The 14,258-nt window shown below is 52.0% G+C and overlaps 1 protein-coding gene across 1 annotated transcript in view; it reads left to right on the top strand.

Moving 5' to 3' along the window:
- LOC115347212 (atherin-like) overlaps window positions 1-8,018 on the top strand; it is a 28,293-nt gene extending 20,275 nt beyond the window's left edge. Inside the window, exons 2-3 of the transcript XR_005933419.1 lie at window positions 3,580-3,641; window positions 6,031-8,018. The gene's annotated coding sequence lies outside the window, so the exon portion shown is untranslated. The remainder of the gene's footprint in view (window positions 1-3,579; window positions 3,642-6,030) is intronic.
- Window positions 8,019-14,258: the final 6,240 nt, after the last annotated feature.

Below are 14,258 nucleotides of genomic sequence, written 5' to 3'. Positions count from 1 at the left end.
GGGACACAAATGAGAGAGAGAGAGATTTTCAGCTACTGTAGCCAAAGCAGAAACAACAGAACTGGTGCCCAAAATCTAGCTGAAAAGTAGTTTGATTTGTTACATACCATGAACATCTATTAATTAATGCTTGGACTGACATTTGAATATTGTTTCACTACTGGTAAAACAGGATATGGATGCCTCTCAGCTGTTTATGTTCAAGGCCCAGCAATTAGAACAAATGCAGATAAATCACTTGCTCTGTGCAAAGCTGTAATTTTATTCATATAGTTCTTACCAATGATCTATTGAAGATTGTGAATATATTAGTTGTTAATGCTTATGTTAATGCTTTCCGATAGCATAAATTATGCAATCTAATCGCCTTAAATTTTATTCCTTGCTAAAGTGAATAAAAGGCTGACCTAAGATGAGCGGTTAGAAAGTGAGCGCTGATCTCCATCTAACCTACCCCACCGCAGCCTGTGCTGTGCAGAGAGGCGGGGGGCGAAGCGCTGGCTCCAGGGCTCTGGCCGCCCCTCTCCAGCTGGACTTGCTCGACACTTTGCTCAAGAGCACAGCTGCCCTGTCCGTGCAAGCGTCCCCGTTTATCTCACAAAAATGCTTTCTGCGGCTTAGTTAACAGGGCACGTCGGAGCCACGCCAGGAGAGCGGGAGGAACGCACGGCGGAGGGGAGGCAGCACGCTCAGCCCCCTCGCTGCGCAGCTGCTGCCTTGTGACCTGGTGCCACGGCGTGCCAAAAGCCACGGCACGGGATCCGGGACAGGGAAACCTTCCCTGCCACGTAGGGTATACCAGGATATTACTGGGCCAATGCAAGGTAGGTATTTGTGTGGGCTGTGGATCTGATACAGGTCTCTCTGCATTTCCGTTGATGTTGTAGGTGGCTGTAGTATATAACATAGTATAGAAGTAGTATATATGTAGTATACATAAAACACATACACTGAATGGAAAGAAAAGGTGCCTAGATAAACCTAGTCTGTATGTGTGGAGCATTATTCCATATGTGCTTAGAGAGTTACATGCACTATGTTAGGTAGCAACCAGCCATCAAATGATGAAGAGGCAGCAGTGGAGGATGACCAAAGGAACTACAACCCACCCTCAGCATGCCATCCATCGCTGCGGGAGAACTGAGGATTCATCTTTCCTAACTTGGTGAAGACAGACCCAAGCTTACTCTGGCTGTGCTCTAAGCTGGTAGGGTACGTCCAATCCAGAAGCCAAGCTATTTGCATCAGAGGTGTTGCACCAAAACAATGCCCCTTTCTCAGGGTGGCACAAGCACAGCCACGTGGCTGCTCTGCTTGCTCACTGGAGCTAGGTCAAATCTAGCCACGGGCAACGTAAATATGAGTCTGTGGGTGCACAACTCTCCAGACATGAATTTACACCCAGATTCATCCCTTTTACACGCTTACGGAAGACGCTTACGTTAGAAGCCAGATTGCCAGAGTCCCTCGCTACTCAACTGATGGCGAGAAAGAAACAAGCTTCAGGCAGATGGAGCTCCGGCGACATGAATGACATCTCAGATGGAATTGCTCTCTGGGGGTGCCAAAAGTTAACAGGGATGAACCTAGGTATTTGTATTTGATGACATAGGAGTACTTCAGTAAAACCTCACTTTTCCACTCGGAATTTGTGCATATATTCTTTTTTCAGTGTTGATTTGCAATAAAGTTGGGCTTCTCAAGGGCAAAGCCAAGTTCATTAGCATACATGCACTCTTTCTTCCTCAGACTTTGATCTGTGTTTCTCTCTCCTGCTCCTTTTCACTTCTGTGGGCTGGGCAGGCCTTAAAGATCCTGAGGTAAGTCCATGGTCCAGCGGCCATGCATCTTGCACAGGCTTGCACTGTCCAAAGTCTCTGAAAGTCCTGTTCACTCAGGTGTTTGAGGACGCTTTGGGGAGCAGTGGGCACAGAGGGATGCGAGACCGGTTGTTTGCAAAATTCAGACTCAGAGCACGCTGGCGGAGGGGCAGCCTGGCAAGGATTAATTACAACAGCCCCTCAGCAGCTCGGCGGGTGGTCCCCTGCTCTACGACAGCTAATGTCTTCACTTGAGGGTTGAAATATGGGGGTGTCTGTAGATCCTGGTCAAAGCAGAGTCCCGTTATGCTGTTACTGTGCAAACACAGCGCTGTCAGTCTGATTTCACTGAAGCCCATATGCAGTCAAGCCTTGCGTGCCCGTACGTTGAGATGGATTTATTCTGTCTGGCCGCACTCCAGTTTCGGTTATCTAGTAACGGTTGGTGGCTCTCAATCTCCACCACGTTTGCCCTGGGCATTTCTTGCCTCCTGGCTCAGGCTGTGGCCATGGGGAAGGGATGTCCGTGGGATGCCCCCACCCCGGGATGCTCCGTGGCACCCCAAGGGTCAGGACCACTCGGCCCAGGCATACCTGCCCGTGTCTCAGCTTCACCGAAAGCGGTGGCAGGGGTGGCCCTTGGTGCGAGAGATCTCTACGAACCCCCAAACATATGTAAGGCAAGATAACACTGATGCAGCGGAGAACTACTGTTCGGGCTGTGTCTTTTTTCTTGACGTTTACTCCCTGAATTATGCACGCATCCTTCAAAAGGCACTGCCAAATGCTTGTTATTTTTATTGCAGACAACCTCCATTGTGCCAAGGTCCTTTACAAGCCAAATGATTTTAGTCTTTTCCACTTAGTGTTTTTGACAGGAATCTTGAATAGATTGGAATTAATACGATGAACACTGTGTATTAACAACTGTTAGCTTTAGCCCAGCTAAATGATCAATTGTATGTATTTGCACTGTTGCACCCCTTCATGTTGAAGTGGTCTGGGAAAATGAATTTATTTTTCTTCTTATTGATTAGTTTAAAAGGTTTTTGCTTACACTGTGCTCTGGAAGAGATATAAACCTAGTTATTTTGAAAAGCTAATGGAATTTTTCGAATTGTAATGGACACATCTATTGCCATTGTGTTTAAGGAGTATTTGCCTCACATCAAATTGTCCAAGTAATCAACACATGCAGCACATGCACTCTGATATGCTTATTATTCTAGAGGAGAGAGGGAAATAAAAAATAACCTCCTGTTGCCTTTTAATTGCTCATTTCCTGCTTAAGACAGCAAATGCCATTTTGCTGCTCTAGGATAGATAAATGGGTGGGACTTTTTTGCACTCCATTAAGAAGGCAGCGCTTTGATTACTTATTACAGAAGCAAACTGAAAAAATAATTATTAGGAAAATAAGCTAGAGGTAGTATTATTTTCTTAAGCAAGTAATAAATGCAGATGATTTCCTCCAAACGCATATTGGTGCCAAAGTCACGTAACATGGCGCTAATTGATTCAATTATTGCGTGCTGCCTGCTGAGCAGATGGGTTTATACTTGTGCTTCAATCCAGAGGCTTGGTAACTAAGTGGATAAAAGCTCTGGCCTTTCACCTCAGGTGCAGCTTTGGTTTAACATCGATGTGGGGCTTGTCCTTCTCAACAGTTCTGACTCTTTATGTATGGAAGTTCATTCCTGACTTGTTATTTACATTTCATCTATACTTAATTCCCTTTAAAGATTTTGTTTCTCTACAGTTTTCATGGGCTTGTTAGATGCCTGAGGTTTGATGAAGGGCAAAACATCAAGTCTAGACTCGGTGAGATTTCGGCTCCCAGATGGTGCAAATATCACACAGAAAAACCAGTGACGCGGCACAGCTGGGAGAGCACAGTCCTCTCCCTGGGGCGGGCGAAGGCTGGGAGCAGCGGCAGCAGAACGACCACGGATCCCAGCGGTACCTGAGCCCTGCTGTTGAAGATGCTGTCGTGATGCTTGGGGAACCAGCACCCCGAAGTACCCAGCCCTGTAAATTCATCTGCAGGGCATGGATCTGAGCATTTAACCGCCGGGTGAAGTGGGGAGGGGGTGTCTGCGGTGTGTGGTCCCTGAGTGATGGAGCCCCAGGGGCCAGACGAGGGCTGGGGAGCCCCACTGCTGCCCGGGAGGGGGATGCAGGGATGCAGCCCCGCTTTACCGCCTGGGAGAAGAGCAGACATCAGTGTCTGTATCAGCGAGAAGAAACCTATCTGAAAATTTCCCTATCAAAGGTGAAACTCACCTTTGAACAACAAAGCCACCCCTTCCAGGGGAGGGAAAAGCAAAGAAACCCAATTTTCACTGACCTGCTACGTGTAGTTATCTATTTGAAGCCGGAGCTGTAGAACTGCTGTGGCGCAAACAGTTCTCAGAGAATGAAGGTCTTTGGCTCGGTTCAGCTCCTTCTTTGCACGGAGGAGGGAGGCTGTCAGGAGGAGGCATTAGCAAGTGCTAGCAGAGCAGTACCAACCAGCTTTTCTTACAACTTAGCCACGTTTCGCCTGGAGACAAATGAGCATTTTTAGCTCTCCATGTGCTGTTTGTGGATTAAGTCACACAAAAAAATAAGCAAGGCTCTTAAAACTAATTAACAGCTACCATTTATAAAAGTTCTTTGGGTATTAATAAAAACTGCTGCTCCACTGATCTCAGTGTGGCAGCATTTTCACATTATCAAGGCAGAGAATGAAGCGAGTGGGAGTCAGGCGCAGGGAGCTTAATCAGTCACTGTGGGCTGAACGTGGTCCTCGGCGCAGTGCTGGATCTCACGCTTAATAAATAATTGTGACAGATGTTGAGAAATCTGAAAGCTCATATTTTAATGTGGTGCTAAATTCATGTAGACATGTCTATGGGATAAAAAATGAGAGTGCACTGACTGAGCCAGTCTAAATGTACTGAAAATTCATCATTAAGTGTCTATTTAAGCACCTTTGAGTTAATGCTTTTGGGATAAGGAGTCAAGAGATGTGTGAGTTTGGTGCTTGCGCAGGCACTGGGACATGGTGCGGTTCCACAGGGAGCTGATGTGGATATGGCAAGAGGCCACGGATACCGAGCTGCTCTGAATCCTGGGGGAAACACAGTGTTTGAAACACCTCCAGCCTAACTGAACTGCTCTTTGTCTTTTTTCTCTGCCATTATAGTATGTGCATGCCAAGCTTTGTGCTTAAGCACAGACCCATCAGCTGTTTACATGATGGCTTTTCTGTGATGGCTCCTCCCAGCAGAATACTCAGACTGAAATGTCCCCTGGCCCTGCAGGTAACAGGTCTCTTCTGGTGGGAGTGCTCGGGAGAGAAGGGCAGGTTATTTTTGTCACCTTCCCCAAGCAGCCATCGTGCTTAATGTGGGGCACTGTCCCTAGCCAGCATCCCTCATCTCCCATGGGGAAGATAATTAGAAAAGCAGTTATTTAAATTGTTTGGAGACCTTCCAGCTCAAATACCTACTGCCAGAGAAGAGCGAAGGTGAAGGAAGGTTTCCAGAAAACAAACTTACGCACTTCACATATCCAAGGGACAAAGAAGGGGGTTGCCTGATGACCGATGCTTGCAGAGCCTGATTCATGTAAGCTGCATGAAGTAGAGACAGCGCAGTTACTTTAACCTCAGCCTGCGAAGGGCTGGGTGACAATAAATTTCAGACTTTGATTTGGCTATGGGAATAAGCCAGAAATATAGATACGGCCACAGACCGTACCTAATTTCATATTTCTAGCATTAGCACTGCAATCAGCACATTAGCAATCTACCCTTGAGAAGAGTTTGGTTTTGCACCGTCTTTGCATTTCTGGGATTGCTCAATCACGTGGAGCTAAATTTTATTTTACTGGAAAAAGACTCTCATTAACTTCAGTGAATGGCTTACAAATCCAGCCCAGCTTTACTTTGGTTTTCTTGCATGGGGGCAAATTCTGTGCTGATCAGCCTCGGGTCACAAATACTTAAGGGGCTGCACAGCAAGTCCATATACAACTGGATACAGTGATTTCAGCCGAAATCGAATCAGTGTCTCGAGAGGGCAGCTGACAGCCTGTGCAGAAGACAATTTAAAATTCCTTGCACCATCTTAATAAAAAAGTGTCATTATTCCTTGAAATCTTAAATAATCCTTTACCCCCATCAGACAGTCATGGGAATTTACGGTGGTTTCCCCTGTGTTTTCAGCCTTTTTCCTCTGGACGCGGGCTGGCACAGAAGGAGAAGGATTTCTGAGGTGGATTGAGGAGCTGCTGCTGCTTGCTGTGCGGTGGGTGAGCCAGCCCCGTCCTTCCCTCCCGAAGGCCTTTTGGCTTGTTTCTTCACAGTGCCCTGGAAATGAGGATCACTCATGCAGGGTATTAAAGGTATGAGAATACTTAAAATCTTATAAACATTTTATTCAAATGTACGGGTCATTTTAGTGGTTTGTTAGTATCAGGCTAAGCTCCATCTGTGTATTGTGTTTGAAGGTCTATTGCAAAGCCTCTGTGCTAACACTAATCCCCTCAGGATCCCTCCTTAGCAGACGGGACTGCTGACCGCTCAGAACAAAGTTAAGCAAATTGCCCTAAACAGGGTTATCTAGTGAAGGGAGCAGGAAGGCCAAATGCAGGCTGAGGTTTTACATCTGCAAACAAAAGGCTCCCCCAGCCCGGAGGGTTTGAAGCTGGGAAGGTCCGGTCTGACACATGCAGCCGTAATTCCAGCCGCTGCTTCCTCGCAGGCTGGAACAATGGGAACATTGAGGCTCAGCAACCCATCGGGAGGTTTCAAGCACCGTTTGCTACTCCTGTTTACAGTCTTGTCTATTTTAAAATCAGTTCTCTTAGCTAAACAAGGTGACAAAAAGAGTCAGATTAGCAAACAGGTTTAACCTTCTGGTGGGGGTATGTAAGCAGTCTGTCAAACAAAAAAAAGATGTTGAACATTCAAACTGGAGAACATCCAAGGAGGTGAGCCCATGTCTGTTTACCTTCATAAGCGTCGCATTTATGTACTTGAAACTTTCCAACCACTAATGCAAGATCACGGTTGAGAATAGCCAAAGCAAAGGGATGGACACAGTTGCAGATCACGGAGATGACAAGGGGATATAGGAGAGGCTCCCCTTTCCCATCATGCAGGTGAATGCTCACGTAAGGATGTGACACACATAGGGCTTTGTCTCATTCACACGAGCACTGCTACCGCTCTTCATGCATGCCTCCACTGGCTTTTACTTACCCCAAATTACAAATACTGAGTCCTGGGAGTGTTTTAAGCGCTGGGGATTATGGCTTAATGCCACTTTATTGATAAGTCTGCTGCTGTTTTGTTTTTAACCCAATAACAGATAAGGATTTGGTGTCAATTGTGGTGTGGGACCAAAATTCTTTCTGAAGTAAGTGAGCAACCACCAGCTTTAAAAGCAATTCTTGTTCTTTATCACCCCCACACCAGGCAAGCCTGCAACCCTATCTCCAAAACCCTCATGAACTGGAACCTCTTTCCTCACAGGTCTAGCTGTTGGTCACAGCCACCAGGTACATGAATAAATGCTCTATTTTTTTACCTGAGCTGTTAGTTGGAGGATTTACGTAAGTATAGGAGAGAGGATTTTCAGTTGGTATGAGAGCAGAACCGGCCGCAGACTTTGCTGGAGGCAGAGTGCAGCACTGCCCAGCTTCCTCACCCAGCGGCACAAATCCCGTGTAACCACAAAACACAAATCCCGTAATAATTGTATATCCGGCGTTGAAGTTCAACACTCCACCTCGCTGCCTGCAGCTGTGTTTGCATCGTGTTTGCTGGCCCGGGGAGCACTGTGACCTGCACCCAGGTAAGCCCTGTGCACGCTGTTAGCCAGCAGAGACCAGTTTGAAGCCTGGGCTGGAGAGGAAGGAAGAGCAATCCCTCTTCATCCTCCTCTTCCACACATGTCAGTGCGAGTCACCAGCCGGGGGGGGGGGGGTTTGCAAGCACTGCCCTCCAGGTCTGACTCTCCCTCCCTGCTTCTCAAACCAATAAATATCTGCCTGACTGCTGCACTCATCTGTTTTAAACCTAACGTTTGGAGTTGCTGTGCATTAAGAGGGGGCTTGTCATTTGAATGGGAGTAAAGTTTGGCTAGGGTGTCCTGTACAGTGCAAACAGCCACAGGGAGCAGGAACCCCGAAAAATACAGGTCCCTGCAGGGCTGGAGCCAGGGAAAACCTCAGCTGCGTGGCCTTGGTGGAGCAGAGCGGGGAACACCGCGTTGTGAGCCCGGCACAGGCAGCTCCCTCCTCGAGCAGGGCCGGAGCAGCCAGCACGCAGAGAAGGGCTCAGCCGAGGTCGGCACCAGCTGCCCACCCTCACCGGCTGGCACTGTCTTCTCTCCCTTTTTTCCCCCTCAAAAGCACCGACATGTGCTCGCACTTTGCTCTTCGGCACAGTGGGAGCAGCTGCTGCCCCTTTCCGTGCTAGCCCGGAGATCGGAGCTGCCATCCAGGACGTGGGAGACCCCGACGAAAACCTCTTTTCCACCCAAAGAGAAGCGAGGGTTCACATCCCCCTGAAGGAGCGGCACAAGCAGGCAGGGGGCTGCGGGCAGGGCTGCGGGGCAGTGCCGGGGGAGCGGGCTGTGGCATCGGGTGGTGCGGATGCGGGAGGCAGCAGGCCTGTTGCTGAGCAGGTCAGAGGCTCAGACTCCCTCCTTGTCCCTGGAGCACTCCGGGAGGACGGATCCGTGCCACCGGCATGGAGCGGCACAGAGGGAGCAGCACCCCTGGAGCAGAGGGCAGCTGGAGGGTCGGAGCGGTGAGTGCCACGGGCACATGGTGGGAAGGCAGCAGCGGCACAGCCTCGCTCAGCTGGGAGCTGCTCCGCCGAGGTGCAGGAGAGCTGGGCTCTGCTTTGCTCTGCCTGGGAAAAGGAAATAGTGCTGGTGCTTCACGGCTACTGCTGCGCTGACAGTTCCAAACTGCCGGCCCGAGTGTGGCTACGTGCACAGCCGGCTCCAGGCACAGCATCTGCTGAGGCTCTGCTCCTGTGGCAGTTCAAACTCAATAGCACCTTCTCCTCTGGGTCCCCAAAAGGCCCAACATGAAGAGCAACATGCCTGTGTTCACCTTGATGAGCAATAATTGTAACTGCATGCTTCATTGCAAATCGTTTCTGTTTCCTACCCAAAAGCACCACAGAACTGCTGAAGAGAGGTGTTGGGCTAAAAATCACACGTGATGTGACCTGTACCTTGTTTTCTCATACCCTTCCCGCATCACCATTTCTCCCATGCTCCTCTCCCCAGCCACCGGCACCTGTGGAGTGGGGCAGAGCAGGATGGGCAGTGTGGCACTGGGCGGGATGGATGGATGCCGGCACAGAGCCCGGCTGCTGTGCTGGCCAGGACAGGCATCCTCAAGGGGCCAAAACGCTGCAAATGGCAACATGTGAAGAAAAATACGCTGCTTTTAACCACCAACCTGGGCACAAAGGAAACCTCATACCTACTGTTGTATGTAAAATATCTCCAAGGCAACAGTGCACAGTGGAAGAAGCTGCGTTCTATTCAGCGATACTGGTTGAATGGGCTCTCGATGATGTGGGTAACCGGCAGGATGCTCTCTGGCAGGTCAGCACTAACAGCCTACGTGTAGCCTGCTGAATATTTTCAGCACTGCAACGCTATGCATGTATTTGTGTTTATTTTATACTTTTCTGCCTTTCTCAAATTTAGGTTGGGTGTGAAATTGTTTGTAGATTCAGTTATATTTAAAAATGAGAACAACGAGACCCCACAAAACCAGCTGCTGCTCTTCATTCAGAGCTGGAAGTTGGTGAATCAAAGATGAAGGTCCAGTTTTAAACAATATTCAACACTCTTTGAACTAAAGAGCTTAATCTGTTTAGTGTAACAGAAAGATAATTACAGTAATTTGATTACAGCTTATGAATACTTATAAAGAGAACAAAAGTGTTCTAGTTTTAGGTCTCTCTAGCCTAGCAGGCAGACGTGTTTTAAGATCCGGTGACTGCAGGTTGAAGCTCTGTAACGGCAGATGTGAAGAGCCCGGATAACCACAGCTGGGAACAGTTTCCTGAAAACTAGAAGGACCCTCTTGCCCCTAGTAGGTTTTTCTGAGGCAAGGTAGTTTTTTCCTACATGAGATGCCACAGGCAGGCAGGAATGCGGCTGGGGGAGTGCTGCGGTTTATAGCATGGAGAAGGTCATATTGGAAAATTACAGTGATTTCTTCTGGGTTGGGATTCTTTGAATGTAGATTGTAAGTCTGCAGCAAGTAGAGCCTGTGAGATGCAAACCAGAATACCGGAGATAGCATAGGAAAAAGGAACCAAGTACTTATTGAAAATTACGGAACATGGTGTCATATGCTATTTATTGTAGAGATAAGCCATGCAACAGCTCACACCCTGCACGGAGGCGGGTGGCTTGGGTCAGGTCGCTCCGTCTCGCACAGGATGCACTGAATCACGTCCTTGGCCAGGGAGGTGTCTCGCTGTCACCGCACAGAAAACGCGTCTTTGAACCCGCAACAAATCCTCGACGTACTGCGCGACCGGCGGAAAGACCTTTCTCGCACTGAGATCCAAGGAGCTGAAAAGGCTTCACAACCCCCCCCAGCCCCCGGACCCGCAGCAGGGTCCCTGCAGCCCCAGCTGGCCCGGCCCGGAGCGGCTCCCCCCGGCCCCCCCCGGCCCCCGGGGGAACGCAGGGCCGGGCGGAGGGCGATGCCCACCCGAGGAGACACTCTGGGAACAGACCCACTCCCTCCTCGCTCTCCCCAGCCGCTTCTCCCCCACGCGTGAACACCCCCCCCCCCCCCCAAAACCCCAGCCTCCCCCCCGGCCCCTCGCTTCTGTCTCTCCCCGCGGTTTCTCGCCGGTTTTTTTTTTGGCTGGGAGGGAAAAACCAGACGCCTCTGGCGCCATCTGCTGCTACCGCCGGCCTGGCACAGCCCGGGGGGGCCGGGGGGACCCGGGGCGCAGGGGGGGACCGGGGGCCGGGGGAGGCCGGGGCGCGGGGGGGAGCCCAGCGGTCCCCACGCGGGGCCGTGGAGGATGCGCGGGGCCGGGGAGGGAGGACACGGATGGGTTTGGGGTTTTTTTGGGGGGGGGTAAGAGCGAGGGCTGAGCGTGCCATCCCTGGGAGCAAGCGGGCGTGCAAGGCGGGGGGGGGGGGGGGGCCGGGGGACCCCGGTCCTGCACCCACGGCCGCCGAAGGGAGGGGGTTTGCTGGGCTGCCGGGCACCGGGCTGCAGGGGCCGGGGGCGGGCGGCACGGCCCCACCGCCCGTGGGAGAGCGGAGCGTCCCTCGAAGGCTTGCGGGCAGCACAACCTCCCACCCCCCCTTTGTACCTCGGGGTACGGACCGGCTCGGCTACCCGCTTGGACCAAGGAGCAAAGGTGACAGTCCCTCAGCAGCTGGGGATTTTGGCAAAGCGAATCCCAGGTCTGAACGCGCGTTGCACGGGGGAACTGTCCCACGCGGCTGGGAGCGGCCGGGTCTCTCCAAAGGCAAACGAGGAACTTAAGAAGTTTGTGGGGTTTTTTCTTAATACTATCAAGCCAGTGCCATTTAGCACTTTCACGCTGAAAATTTTGTAATAAATGTCAGAAAGCTAGCAAGGGGAAGAGCCCTTTTTTGTGTCTTTTACTCACCTTCGGTGCTACAATGACCAAAAGGACTGCAAGACTTACAGACCTCACTGGACTGTGGATGAATTGACAAGTGAAACTTTGCCCTGGTGATGGATCTGAGGCTGCGGGCATTGTAGCCTGCATCCTTGCCCAGAGACAACCCCTGCAGGGTTTTTCTGCCAGGGTTTCCTGGCTACACAGAGAGGAAAATGAAAACCAGCCCTCTCTCAGAAGGGCAGAGATCCTAGTGTCCATTTATTCTCGGCCTCGTGCTGCAACTGCCACCACGGTCTCAAGTAATGCTAATTGTCATGGCAGGTCCTGCGTCATGTCCTTTTCTCGCTGGCAGGGGACATCTGCGGAGCTGCGGTCTCCAGCCAGCCCTGGGATGTCACCTCCCGGGCTGGGAGGGAGCAGAGCGAGAAAGCCGATGGATGCTGCGACCCGGGGCGGCAGCTGAGCGCCGCTGTGGTCGTTGCCCCTCGCAGGTACAAATGGCTGGCTGGTGGCTGGGCACAGGTCAGCCTGTCACTTCCCACGGGTGGTGACAGCTTTAGGATTGGAGCGGTGACCTAGTCACAGCCCAGTCCTCTGCTTGCAGTTTTATTAATCAAGAATCACCAGGAGGGAGTTTAGGATAACGGCACCGAGAATAAAATGTCTTTCACGTAAAAGGAAAACAAAAACCCAAGCACAGCCCCTTTGCTTCCAGACTGGTTTCCAACTAGTTGCAGTGGTATAATACGTCAGCTCATTTCTGTTCAGTTGTTTCCAAGCGGGTCTTTAGCTCAACATTCATCTATTTCCTAAAGTCTTTTAGAAAATGTGTTCTTTAAGGCTTCTTAAATAAACCTGCATGCATGGGGCCTGTAACGCAAGGCACCTGCTGATGTTTGCTTGGTGTGAGGGGGGGTGACATTTCAGCCCAAGAACAGACCAAATCACTCAGCTCCTCCCCGCGCAGCCTGGGCTTTTGGAAATATAAAGGGGCCTGAGGAGCTGCTGCGCCCGTGCCTGCAGGCACCCGTCCCTGCCCTACCCCTGTGTGGGGCTGCCGACTGCCCTCCGGAGTGGGTTTCGGCTTCGGTGGTGGGAGGTGGAGGGCTCTGCGTAATCAGCGCTGGGGGAGTATGTTAATTGTCTGGCAAACACTCTGTCGAGCTGGATTAATTTGTGCGAGCAGCACGGTGCGGCTGAGGCTCCCATGGGGGATCCAGTGGGACCCAGTGTGGTGCCCACCGGCCACCTGGGCAGCCTCTCCTGGGGGAGTGGGGCTGGGGCGAGGGGCAGCAGAGCTGGCAGCGTGTGGGCAGCGTGCGGGCAGCGTGTGGGCAGGGTGCGGGCAGCGTGCGGGCAGGGTGCAGGCAGGGTGCGGGCAGGACGGCTCGGCTCCTGCCGGGTGCGCAGGACCACGGGGACACGGCAGCCGGCAGGGTCAGCGCCACGCAGCCGGCAGCACATCGCCGAACCCCCAGACCTGGGACCTGGGACCTCCTTGCAAATGCAAAGGGTCTCGTGGACCTGCCTGCACCAGCATCTCCCGGCATGGCCCACGCGCTGCCCACGTGGAGACGGGCATCCCTCCAGACCTGCTCCTGCATGGGGGGCCGAGCTCATCTCCCCCATCACCGCTGCGCCGCGTTGCCGGCTTACCCGTGAGCACTGTCCTTTCTGTCACATGTCTTTCTAGGATGTGACAAGCAACAGTTTGGGTTTTCGGTGTTCTTTATCTCATCTTCTTCCACCCCACCGCACCACGTTTGCAGCTTTCTCAAAGCCCGGCCACATGCTGCTTTGCCGTGGCTCTTTGCCAAACGTTACTCACCACACGGTATAAGACATATATTTAGCCAGTGCAGAGACAATATCACCAACTTAAAAATAGGCATAAATGAGCCTGCAGGTATTGCTAACAGCACCTGAGCGTACCAGAGGGTCGTGGCCGTGGGTCGCCGCGGGGCAGGGCAGCGTTGGGTGCGTTACCCATCCCCGTGGACCAGTGCAACGCCAGCACCAAAGCCGCCTCTGCCCTTGCACATCTCGGCTTGCGCTGAGCCTTCCCCGGTGCTGAGACCGCGTCTCTGCCCAGCGCTGGCCCTGAAGGGGCTCTGCGTGGCAGCCCGTCGCCGAATGTAACCCCGACCTTCTGTGTGCTCCCTCCCGCTCCTGCCCGGCTCCCTGCGCCCAGCCGAGGTGCGGGTGCTGCCTGCGCACCCTGCGCCGAGCAGTAACCATGGAGATGCCTGCGGCTCCGGGGTCTGTCCGCCGGTGGATCCGTGGAGGAAGAGAAAAGCTGCTTTGCAGAAAAGCAGATTATTATTTGCAATTGTCCCCTTCTTGCTTTTCACACATGTGGCTGAATATCCGCGCCGGTGCTTGGCTAACCCTGGGTCTGCAGGAGCCGGGCTGCTCTGCCCAACATGAACCCGATGGTGTCCGGCAACCGAGGATGGGGACCGTTAGCCAGCCTGCGCTGGTGACAAACTCACCTCTGCTGTGTCCTGTCCTTCAGACCCTCCTCGCCCCCTCCGAGGCAGCTCTGCCCGGCCCCTGTCCCTCGGAGTGGTGCGAGTGGATGTTGGCAGCTGGGGGGGGGGAAACACGGGGCGTCTCGGGGATACTCAGGGAGGGGAAACAGCCAAGTCCAGTGAGAACTTGCTCACCGGCACTGTGTGTGTTTGTGGTTTCCATAATGGGGGTGAATCTCTTAAAACAGGTTTCACAACAATCAGCTCTGGAAAGAGTTTTGTTAGGGGCTTTCAACATCCCTACCTGCACTGCCCCATTCAAAGGCA

This window comes from Aquila chrysaetos, chromosome 10 (assembly GCF_900496995.4).
Source record: "Aquila chrysaetos chrysaetos chromosome 10, bAquChr1.4, whole genome shotgun sequence".
NCBI lineage: Eukaryota > Metazoa > Chordata > Aves > Accipitriformes > Accipitridae > Aquila > Aquila chrysaetos.
Note: the sequence above shows the minus strand (reverse complement) of the source record. Positions and strands in the feature narration are given on the sequence as shown.